General features: G+C 39.6%; 1 protein-coding gene across 6 annotated transcripts in view; it reads left to right on the top strand.

Moving 5' to 3' along the window:
- Positions 1-12,488, top strand: part of lrrc4ca (leucine rich repeat containing 4C, genome duplicate a) — a 1,033,148-nt gene that overhangs the window by 909,123 nt on the left and 111,537 nt on the right. For 2 of the 6 annotated variants that reach the window (XM_059975962.1, XM_059975965.1), the window contains exon 1: positions 9,374-10,504. The exons of 3 other annotated variants lie outside the window; for them this stretch is intronic. The gene's annotated coding sequence lies outside the window, so the exon portion shown is untranslated. One more of the 6 variants, XM_059975969.1, reaches the window with a different exon arrangement.

The following is a 12,488-nucleotide window of genomic DNA, read 5'->3' as shown; positions in this document are numbered from 1 at the left end:
GATTGTCCTGTTTTTACATCGCTTTGTTGAAAGCTTGTGCTAACATAGTTATTGAAACATGAGTCCTGACGAAGGGTCTCGGCCCAAAACGTCGACAGCGCTTCTCCCTATAGATGATGCCTGGCCTGCTGTGTTCCACCAGCATTTTGTGTGTGTTGTTGTTTATTGAAACATGAATTGCCTTGACACAGTAGGAGTTTGATTGTAGCAGTTCTTTCTTTGTTTGCATAGTTGAAGTACACTTTTCATAGTTTTGAACTTTACAGGCTTTGACTGTTTTATTTTCCCAAAGGCTTTGGGCACGAAACCAAGCTTCTCAGCAGTCTTGTTCTTTCTAAATGTTATAATTCTGTGGGTACCCAAAAACAACAGGAGGACAGTTGCTTAATGTTTGTAAAATCCACTCTCTTTTTCTCTCAGATTGTACAGTTATGGAGCCCTTGATTTTCTCATAGCATGCTACCATATTACATTTTAGTCAATTTTAAATATGCAGACAACATTACTGAGCAGTCATTCAGCCATGTAACTCTTGGTGCATTTTGTCACAAGCTTCCTGAAGAAACAGATAAAAATAGAACCCTAATATTAAAATGTTCACAAATAATGTGGAAGATACTGTATATTTGAAATGGGTTCATCTGTCAAGATAGTTTTATATTTTTTCACTCTGTATTTGACTCATCAAGTTTTCCTACTTTAACTTAAATAATATTACTCTGACAATCAAGGGTACACTGAGTCATTGTTTAAAAATTATTTAACTCTTCTTTTACTGGAGATCAAAATGTAAATCCTTCAAAAATACAGCTCTTGTACAAGTTTGCAATAAGTAAGATTGTGGTGAACAGAGTGATTGTGAAACACTGCAATAAATGTTTATCTGCAGAGATCAATTATAGTGATGTCAGCTCCTAAATTAAAACAAAATAAATATTATTTTCTGAGAACAGTGACTTGCCTTGAGTTTGTGAAGTATTTTCTTCTGACAGACTTAAGAATAAGTGTTTTTTTTTCAAAATGGTCAATATACCTGTTCTCTAACAAATGTCAGGACAATATTCTGAATAAGCATCAGAGGATGTATAATAAGATTTTAAAAGAAGGTTATTTTATACAGCTTGCTCCTGAGTTGGAGGGGAACTGATATCCTCATTGGGAGGTTTGCTAATGGTAGTCAGGAAGGTTTAAACTAGAATAACAGGGGTAATGGGAACTATAGTAGCAGGGCAGCAGGTGCCAGGGTTGGGGACAATAAAGATGGTCTGTCAAATCAGTCTGAAAGGAAGGACAGCAAGGGATAGGCTAATAAATGAGATGAGACTGATGGGTTGAAATGGTTTTAGAGTCTTGATCATTAGTTGGAAATACACATTATAAAGAGCTGATTTTGTGAGGGTCGAGACTTGTAACTCTCCATTCCTGGGTTTTGTTGTTTTAGACATGATACATGGGGTGGGAGGGTTGCACTACTGATAACGGAGAATAGCAGAGCAGTACTAAAACAAGACATACTGGAGGCATCATGCACAGAGTCATGAATTACGAAAGGTGCAATTATATAGTAAGCATAGTAAGGCCCCCCCACAAAAGCTACTGAGAGCTGGTGGAACAGATACGTAAACATGTTACAGAATGGTGCAGGAACAAAAGGATTATCAGAGTTGGGGATTTTAACCCGTAGTATCGATTAGAACTTAACTTAATAAAAGAGGTCTGGATTGAGATATTTGTTATTGTATTCAGGAGGGTTTTGTGAAACAGTATATGGAGAGTCCAACTAGAAGGGAAAACATACTGGACCTACTTTTGAGAAATGAGCCTGGCCAGGCAACAGACAGGATATTGGATGAATATTTTGTGGATAATCACACCTCATTATGTTTTAAGATAGTTATGAGTTAGGATAAAATTAGATCTTGTGGGAAGGTATTAAATTAGTGGAAGGTAAGACCAAAGCTAACAGGCATTGACTGGGAGCACCTACGGTTGGATAAGCCCATGCCTGACAATGAAAACTGTACGAAGTATCAGAATCAGGTTTAATATCACTGGCATATGTCATGAAATTTACTGTTTTGTGGCAGTAGTACACTACAATACATAATAATAAAAAACTATAAGATTACAGTAAATATAAATAAAACTAAAATGAAATAAGTAGTGCTAAAAGAAAGCTTTAAAAAAACTGACAATATTGTCCATTCAGAGATCTGATGGTGGAGGGCTCCTGAAATGTTGAGTATATGTCTTCAGGCTCCTGTACCACCTCCGTGATGGAAGCAATGAGAAGTGGGCACATCCTGGATGATGAGGCTCCTTAATGGTGACTGCCGCCTTCTTGAAGCATCACTTTTTGAAGATGTCCTGAATGCTAGGGAGGCTGGTGTCTGTGATAGATCTCGTTGAGTTTAAAAATTTCTGCAGCTTTTAGCAATCCTGTGCAGTTGACTCTCCATATCAGTCGGTGATACAACCAGTTAGAAAGTTCTCCATGATATACCTGTAGAAATTTGCTTGAGTCTTTGGTTACATGCCAATTATCCTCAAACCCCTATTGAAATATACCCACTGTCATGCCTTCTTTAAATTACATTACTATATTGGGCCCAGGATAGATCTTAAAAAAATGTTGTCACCCAGGAACTGGAAACTACCTATTATTTCCACTTCTGATCCCTCAATGAGTACTGGAGTGTTCCTCAACCTCCTCTTCATGAAGTCCACAATCAATTCCTTGGTCTTATTGATGCTGAGTGCAAGGCTGGTGTTGTGACGACACCCAACCCACTGATCTATCTCACTCCTGTATGCCTCCTTGTCACCACTTGAAGTTCTGCTAACAATAGTTGCGTCATTGGCAAGTTTATAGATGGCATCTGAGCTGTGCCTAGCCACACAGTCATAGGTGTAAAAGGAATAAAGAAGTGGGCTAAGCTCATCACCTTGGGTGTGCCAGAGTCCATAAGACCATAAGGTATTGGAGCCGAAGTAGGTCATTCAGCCCATTGAGTCGCTCCACCAATCATGGGCTGATCGAGTTCTTCCAGTCATCCCCACTCCCCTGCATTCTTCCCATACACTTTGATGCCCTAGCTAATCAAGACCCTATCTAGCTCTTAAATGCACCCAATGACTTGGTCTCCACAGCCTTTTGTGCCAACAAATTCCACAGATTTACCATCCTCTGACTAAAGTTATTTTATAACCATTTATAACAATTACCACACAGAAACAGGCCATCTCAGCCCTTCTAGTCCGTGCCAACTTTGCATCACTGTTTTAAATGGACATCCTTCAATTCTGACATCATGCCCTCCTGTCCTAGACACCCCTACCATGGGAAATAACTTTGCAATATCTAATCTGTTCAGTCCTTTTAACATTCAGTTGTCGATTGTCAGCGGGGGAAATGTTATTTTGCATCTACACTGACTGTGTTCTCCCGGTGAGTCAGTCAAGGATCCAGTTACAGGGGGAGGTACAGAGGTCCAGGTTTTGGAAATTGTTGATCAGAATTGAGAGTATGATTGTGTTGTATGCTGAGTTGTAATTAACAACCAGCTGCCTGAGCTAGGTATTACTATTGTCCAGGTGATCCAAGGTTGAGTGGAGAGCCAGTGAGATGGCATCTGCTATAGACCTATTGTAGTGATTAGCAAATTGCAGTGGGTTCAGGTGCATCTTTTGACAAGAGTTGATTCCAGCCATGACCAATTTCTCAAACACTTCATCAGAATAGATGTGAGCGTCACAGGGCAATAGTCATTGAAGCAGCTCACCCCTGCTTTTCTCGGGAAATCGTATGATGGTCACCCTTTTGAAACAGATGGGAGCCCCCACTACAGCAGTGAGAGATTGAAGATCTGCTAGACAGTTGGCACAGGTTTTCAATCACCTACCAAGTACACCATCAGGGCCATCAGATGCCTCGCAAGGGTTCACTCTCTCGAAAGATGTTCTGATGTCTGCCGCCAAGACAGAGATCGCAGGGTCACCAGATGCTGCAGGGATTCACATGGATGTAGTTTTATTCTCCCTTTGGAAGCATGCATAAAAAGTGTTGAACTCATCCAGGAGTGAAGCTTCTCAGTCATTACGTTTCACCTTGTAGGAAGTAATGGCCTGCAAACCCTGCCAGAGCTGATGCGTATTCAAATCCATCTCTAACTTCAATAAGAATTGCTTTTCATTCTTAAAGTAGCCAACTGTAGGTTGTATTTGTTCTTCTTGGTTAGTTCTAGATGACTGGGTTTGAATGCCACAGACCTAGCCCTCAGCAGACTATGAATCTTTTGATTCATCCACTGATTTTGGTTTGGCTATATTCAGTATGTTCTCGAAGGTCCATACTCATCCTTACAGGTCTTTAAGTTGATGACAACTGTGATATATTTATTCAGATTCAAATATGAATCTCTGAATTTTGTCCAATCCACTGACTCAATATAGACCCGTATGCACTTCCTCTTGATCTTCACCACTAGTGCTGCAGGGTTTAGTCTCTGCCTATGCACCGGGAGTAGAAGTACAGCTAGGTTATTGGACTTTCCAAAATATGTATGTGAGATGGTATGTTAAGTGTTCTTGTTGGTTGTATAAGTGGTTAAATGTGATATGTTGGTGGTAGTTACTCAGAGAATTCTTCAAGCTGCCTTGGTTGAAATCACCCACCATGATAGGGACCAGCTGATCATAGTTCAGTACTCTATTCCAGTAAGGAGTAAAGTCTAAGATAGTAAGATACTTCAGATGGCCGTGAATGAATCTTGTATGACTCAAAACCTTAAATTTAGGAATAAAAAGGAAGTATATATAAGGTTTAGAAAGCTGAAATTAGACTGTGCCCTTGTGGAATTTAAAGATAGCAGAAAAGTTCTCAAGCAGAGGATTCAGGAGGCCAAAAGAGGCCATGAAATGTCATTGGCAATCAGAATCAAGGAGAATCCCAAGGCATTTTATACTTATACGTACGTTATAGGTATTTTATTTTCTATTTAAAAAAAGAGGACAACTGAGGGGAGGGTAAATTGACCCAACATTAAGGGAAGGAATTTGTGCTTGGAGTCAGAGCATGTGACTGATGCATTAAATGAATATTTTTTGTATCAGTATTTACTGAGGAGAAGGATTTTGAGGATAGTCAAGGCAGAGTGGGGAAAATTATCCTAATATGCTGTGTTGTTTTGAGATTAAGGAGGGGGTAGTGTGGGTCTTCTGAAAAACATTGAAGTGGTTAAGTCCTCAGGACCTGATGGCATCTATCCTCCAGTATTGAGAGAAGCAAGTGAGGAGATTGTTGGGGCCTGGACAAAGATTTTTGTATCCTCACTAGCAACAAGTTTCAAGGAAGGAAATAGGAAGGATCCAGGTAATTATAGGCCAGTTAGTCTCACTTCAATGATAGGAAAGCTACTGGAGAGAATACTGAGAGATGGAGTCTATGTGCATTTGTAAAGATAGTCTGCTTAGCGACAGTTGGTATGACTTTGGGCAGGGTAGATCATGCCTTACAAATGTGAATGGGTTTCTTAGATGGCAAAGGAGCTTGATGAGGTTAAGGCAGTGGACATTATCCACATACACTTTAGTAAGGCCTTTGATGAGTTTCCTCATGGAAGATTGATTCAGAAGATAATTTGTAAACAACATTATGAGGGATATAGATACAGTAAATGCAAGTAGGCTTTTTCCACATGAGAACTGGAGGCCAAGGTTTAAGAGTGAAAGGTGATATGTGTAACGGAAACATGAGAGGGAACTTTTTCATTCGAAGGGCAGTGAGAATGTGGAACAAGTTAGCGGAAGTGATGGATGTGGTTTCAATTTCAACAGTTAAGATAAATTTGGACAGGTAGATTGATGGGAGGGCTATGGTCCGGGTGCAGTATTTTGGAATGAGGCAGATTAATAATTCAGCACAGACTAGGTGGGCTGAAGGGCCTGTTTCTTGCTGTTGTGTTCTATGGCTTTATAAAGATGCATGAGATCCAGGGTGAATTACAAGTTTGGATTCAGAACTGGCTTGTCCATGGCAGACAGAGAGAAGTGATGGAAGGCTGTTATTCTGGCTGGAGGTCCGTGAACAACGGTGTTGCACAAGAATTGGTGCTGGGATCATTGTTGTTCATTATATACATCAATGATTTGTATGAAAATGTAGATAGATGGATCAGCCAATTTGCAAATGACACCAACATTGGTGGAGCTGCGGACAATGTAAAGGACTATGAAAGAAAACTGTGAGATATAGACCAATTATAAGATCTGGGCAAAGGAGAGGCAAATGGAGTTTAATTTGGGTAGGTGTGGGGAAGCCAAATGAGAGGCAGGATATTGAAGTACAAAAGGATTTTAGGATCCATGTCCATCATTCACTCAGTAACTTATGTAAGTAGATAGGTTGTTAATTAAGGCATATGGCAAGCTTGTCTTCATTGGTAGAGGTATTGAATATAAATGTAAGGAAGTAATGCTGAAGCTATATAAAACTTTAGTCACTTGGGATATTGCATACAGTCCTGAAATGCCCACTGTAGGAAGGATGTGGAGACTGTGCAAGATGCTGTCTGGATTAGAGAGCAAGAGCTATAATAAAAGGTTAGAGAGACTTGGGTTGTTCTTAGAGCATTGGAGGTTATGGGGAAATATGATAGTGTTTGTTTTTTTTTTACTAATTACAAGAGGCTGGGCAGTCAAAAGCTTTACCCTGGGGCAGAAATGTCAGGGGATATGCTTTTAAGGTTAAGTTTTAAAATGACATGAGGGGCAAGCTTTATTTAAAGCAGAGAGTGCTGAAATATGTTACTTGGGTGGGAGCGGAATCAGGCAGCTTGGTGGAGTATTTAGATAGGCACATGAATATGAAGGCAAGAGAGAGATAGGAATGAAGCACAGGAGGAGTACATTTAGTATAAACTGGCATTAAGATCAACATAACTTTGCGGGCTAAGTGGCCCCTCTGGAGCTGGTCTGCTCTATTCATTTTTGTTGCCATTGATTACAGATTTTATTCATTCTGTTAAGTATCCAAATGTTGTGCTTTAAACAGAATCAGAATCAGGTTTATTGTCACTGACATGAAATGTGTTGTTTTCTGGCAGTAGTAGAGTGCAATAAAACACTGAGTGTGTCTCTTAAGGCTTGTTTACCTCTTCTTCCTATGGTAGTAATGAGAAGAGGGCATGTCCGGGGTGGTGAGGCAGTACAAGCTTCACATTAATTCATCCCCTTTTGCTGCCCTTTTTGTTAGTGAATGGTTGCCATGGATATGGAACCTATAAACAAACAACATTATACTTCCCATGAAGCTATCAATGGAAATGCTATAAATTGATATCTTGATGGAGACATACAGATTATACCCTGATCTTGAGATCCCTTACTGGAAACTGTACTACGAACTGTCACTTTACTGTCCATAATGTCCAGATATGTATAACATGGATCTTTGCTGGCATCTTACAAACTGACAAAAAGGTTATCGAATGCTGGATAAGATCATTGACATCAGCTTTGATGCAGTCAGTAATACTATTCAGACAAGATCCTATCCGGTCAGGTACTTAGATCGTCTTCCACTATACCAAATGACTGAAATTTTCCCAAGCTTTAATTCACATTTTAATAAGTTTCATGAATGTGCCTTTACTATTAAGGTAATTAACAATTTCATGAAAAGAATCACACACTACAAAATCAAAGCAATTCCTATATTTTGCCGGTAGCACGAAAGTGCTGATCGCAGTGATAGCTATCCTTGAAGATATACCAGGCTCGATACCATTGCTTTCCCCATTTCACTGTATTTAAAATCTAGTGGTGGCAATTGCATTTAAGGAATGCCATCAAGTTGGGTATGAAGCCAATCAATGTACGTATAGAATTTCAGTCAGCAAACTAGGAGGTAAAGTAGTACTAAAATCATACTTTAAATAAAAGATCAGAACCTAAGTACAAAATTAAGGAAGATGAAATATAATTTTAAAATTAGTTTTTAATAATGCAATGAGAGAACAAAACTACACACATAAGCTTAACTCTTTTTGTCAGCTAATTCTATCTGCACAATAGCTGTGTGGTAGCAGAGATTCACTGATGTTATCTTTCATATTTCTATGTTTAATTGAAATGTGGCACAAGAAACTGCTGTCATTTTGACATGGTATTGATAGTTTTGCCAACATTAAAGCTACAAATTCCAGGTCATTGTAGCTAAAGTTATATTCTTTAACCAGCACCATGCCAAGTTTACAAAGAACACTAACAAAACAAATTTTGGAGACTCGAGCTAAGAAATTCATCCCAATCAATAGCGCTAAAAGCATTCATGCCAATGCAATTAATTTTGGAGGCAAAGCTCAGTAGACTGATGTTGCTATGATATACACTCAGTTGACATTTTATTAGGTACACCTGCTCCTTAATGCAAATACCTCATCAGCCAATCACATGGCAGCAACTTGATACATAAAAGCATGTAGACGTGATCAAAGACAGGAGTTGTTGTTTAGAGGAGTATTTCTTAATGCATAACACATCAAATGGATGGGCTAGGGCAGCAGAAGACCAGGATCATACACTCAGTGCCCGCTTTGTGTGCTATAGGAGATAGCTAATAAAATGGCCATTGATTGTATTTCTGTATAATGTTACAAACCAGAGTTAAATTTCTCCACATCTCCATTACCAACATCCTCACTAAACTTACTGCTAATGAAAGCAAAAAAAAAATCTACAAAAAGCAGAAATCTGTGATAAAGACAAGTGCTGTAAATACTCAGCAGGTGAGACACGGTGAGAAATTTCCCCACGCTTGATTCCACCTAAAATATTGTTCATAACTTACTCTTAATTCACGTGCATTTTAAATTTTTAGGTGAGAAGTTTAAAAAAAAACTTGGGAGATGAGCGGAATGGACCTTCCAGTGTCTTCTCAATATTAACATCTACATCACGTTCTGCACTGACAAATGTCACGATTGCGCCAATACTAAGTTGTATGCACGTCTACCTTACGTAGAAGTACCCGTGCCAGTAAGCAGCAAGGGTTAGTCTACGCAGCGCTAGATCTTTGTAGCCGAAAACTGCGCTAAAAATAAACGGAGGAATCTCACCAAACTCCGAATCTCCCCCTTGAGAATGCGAATAAAACATCTTTTTTTTGCTGAATAAAGGTTGCGTTCGCTTGGGTTCTTGATATGCTTAGATTGCCCGCACGGTGGCAGTGGTGGCTTGATGTTCGTCCGCCAAAAAGCTCCCTGGCCGACGTCAAGGGCCAATACAATTGACCAATCAGTGCTAAGATGATGGGAGGTAATCGGGTAATGGCATTTTTCCCCATCAGGAGAGAGAGAAAGAGTAAGTAAAAAGAACTAAAGAGTGAAAGCAGACAGCTGCGCAAAGTGCATGTGGGCCGAAGCATCCAAGATCATCCTGGATGTTAATCAATAAGTAAAGGACATGTGGGCTGGAATTTCATCCAGTTACACAGAAAACTCTTTCTGGTTTTAAAGGAGTGCGAGATTTGCATTTGAAACTCCCTAGGATTTCTCCAACCCGCCCCTTCCCTCCCCCTTCTCCCCTCCTCCCCGGGAAAACTAATTGACATTTTAAAGGTGTCAGCCAAACTGATGATGTTCAGAGGAGAGATTAACTTGTAGATGGCGGTCTGGGAGATGGTACCGTGACTCAAGAGCCGCAAAGGGAGGAGGGTGAAGTGGAAGGATAGAGCGTGGAATAAAACGAAAAGAAGAGATTTGGGAGGATCGCTCTGTGTCCTGATGGTGCCAAGATAAGGAGAATGAAATGCGAGGAAGAACTGTCGGAAGGAGCTTGTTCTACAGCCGAAGGAGAGAGCAGAGGGGCGAAGGAAATCAGCGCCTGGGCTTGGATGCTGTGCTCTGCCGGTGGAATTGAGAAAGGAAGAAGAAAATGAAATTGAGGATTGCACCGGCCGATCTTATCTCTGATGTGAGATGAAAGAGAGCGCGAAGGAAAGGAGGAGAATTAAAGGGCCACGGGAACCGAGAAAAAGAAAAAAATCCTTACCGCACTGCTTTGTGATTGGAAAATATAATCAGCTCGTAGAGGAGGAAAGAAAGTTGTTCTGGGAGTAACGTATGTATATTTAAAGAAAAAGCAAACAGAGGCTTGTTGGCGTTCAGACACGGGCAGCCGGGATAACACGCTAAAAGATTCCGATTCCTTGAGTGGAGAGGGGAATTCTAGTTGGGATGTGATGGCTCTTTGAGTTTGGGAAAAAGAGATGAATGCCGCTTTTTAAAGAGAGAATAGACTGCACGGGAGAAGGAGAGAGGGGCCGATGGCCAGGGAAAGATGGAGTGAATGAAGAGACGTGCCTTTTGGATATTTCTGCGGAGCGGACGGGAATGCCATGCCGGAAATTGATTTGAAATTGCAGATGTGCATTTCTCTGCTGAGAGGGGAGGAGAGATTTGGGAACTAAAAGAGACGTGGAAACGGGAGCAAGGGAAATTAATCTGTGAGTTCGGCTCGATTTTTTTTCATTTAAATATACGTGCATTTATTTGTTTAGTTGAGTCAATTTATCCATCCAGCGACCGAGTAGTAAGGGGGTCTGGCAAAGCATATAAAAGGGGGTTAAATTTCCGTTTCCAAGCTTTTGTGCTTTGTTTAGGGTTGAGAGCTGAAGTAACGGATGGCCAAGCTTATTTTTCCTCTCTCCGGGAAACCGCCGGTTCGCTGCAGTTTCCTAATGAGCTGCAGATAATGAGACGGTCGGCTGTGCGGAACCCGCTTTTAACTCCCTTATCGCTGTCACTGCACACAGGCGCCAACGTGAAGCCCCTGTCATTTCATCCGCTGTGCCGTTTCGATGTGCGTTAATTATTTAAAATAAGACTCGCAATCTTCGCCTTTCCTGTCAAGACCAAATAGTTGATAAGACTACACTTCTTTTCATAAGGAATTTCTAATTTTCACACCATTCTATGCGCAAGAATTTATACTGAAGGGAATTCAGCACGAGTCTCCTCTGATATGAATTATTGCAAGGTGCTTGTCGGCATCTCTGACGGGTGAACTGCGATAAAGGGTTGAATTCTAAAATAGCATTACACGCCCCAAGCCCTCCCACCACGCTGGAAGCTTTTTCTCATATGTTTAGATTAAAAATGTTGAATGTGGAGTTTTTCTTAACGCGCCTATTGTCAGTTGAGATACAATAGTTGCACTCAGTACGGTGTGATCATTGAACAATAATCCCATTATATTGATGCTCCCTGTTACATATCAGTAACCACCGTGTGTTCGCTTCCCGATTGCTTACGAATCCCAGTGCTAGATCAGTCTGGAAGATCCATTGAGAAGAAATTCTCATTAGAGGACTTCATTAATACTGGGCATGCTCGTGCACTCTGGATGATTGAGAATGCATCAGCCATAGAGAAACTGTCCATTTTCTCTAAAGTCAGAAATAATTATTTTGTGTTTTCACCGTTAAGGTGACAAATGAGGAAAATGAGCAATGCCAATAGTATTAGCCGCACATTTAGAAATATTTTATCTCCAACTTTTAAAGTTCTCAATGTTCTGATTGAGCATGGGTTTAACACTTTGTGGGCATGTAATGTGTCTATCCTAAACTGCGATTTGTAGCTATATTAAAGTATGTAAAAATAAGCTTGGACGTTGGTGAAATACTAGTCAGAAGTATTCATACTTCCCTCTAGATTCCACAGCAATTCACTATTTTAATTATAATTTCATATTTTTAGTATGCTAATTAACAAAATAGTCGAAGTAATTAGATTTTATTGCACATTTTATTGTACTGAATCTAAAAGTTGATATTTCAATATAACATTATGTGCATTGGTACTGAAGTTTATTTGGATTCATTTTGCAAAGAAATTATTTTTACCTTAATATTCAATTCTTAAACATCTCAATTCCTAAAATCCAGTCTTTAACAAATTTAAAATTGAGATCATGTACAAAATTCTTAATGTCAATGTGAATATTCACTACTTCATACAAATCTGCAAAAGCAGATTATAAGACAGATAGCAAGTACAAGGTCATAAAGAATCACTATTTTCCTTAATTATTCCTGGTATAATTTGGAAATGAAAGGCTTATTACAATCTATCTATTATTTGATTGGTTTATCTCCTATCTGTTAAGTTAGTTATCAGGGCCCTATTCAGACGTGTAATTAAAATCATTGTATTTTGGCTTCGAGGCTAATTAACCTAACTTCAGGTTATTTTGTACATGAGCTTCCAACACTATTGTGTAATTCATAGACTTAATCTAGTTTAACTATTTGTATTCTTTCCCTTATGGTGTTAATGTGTTCATCATAATTTAAAAGTAGCATTTCAATGCTGTAAGAAATATGACCTATTTCTAGACTTCCTTGCTCTGCCATTGCAGAGTACAAATTAGAAAATGCTTTCAGCCATTTCAGTGGCTGTGACCAGGAAGGAATCCCAAAATGATGC

This window comes from Hypanus sabinus, chromosome 7 (genome assembly GCF_030144855.1).
Source record: "Hypanus sabinus isolate sHypSab1 chromosome 7, sHypSab1.hap1, whole genome shotgun sequence".
Classification (NCBI taxonomy): Eukaryota; Metazoa; Chordata; class Chondrichthyes; order Myliobatiformes; family Dasyatidae; genus Hypanus; species Hypanus sabinus.
This window is presented reverse-complemented; position numbering and strand designations above follow the sequence as displayed.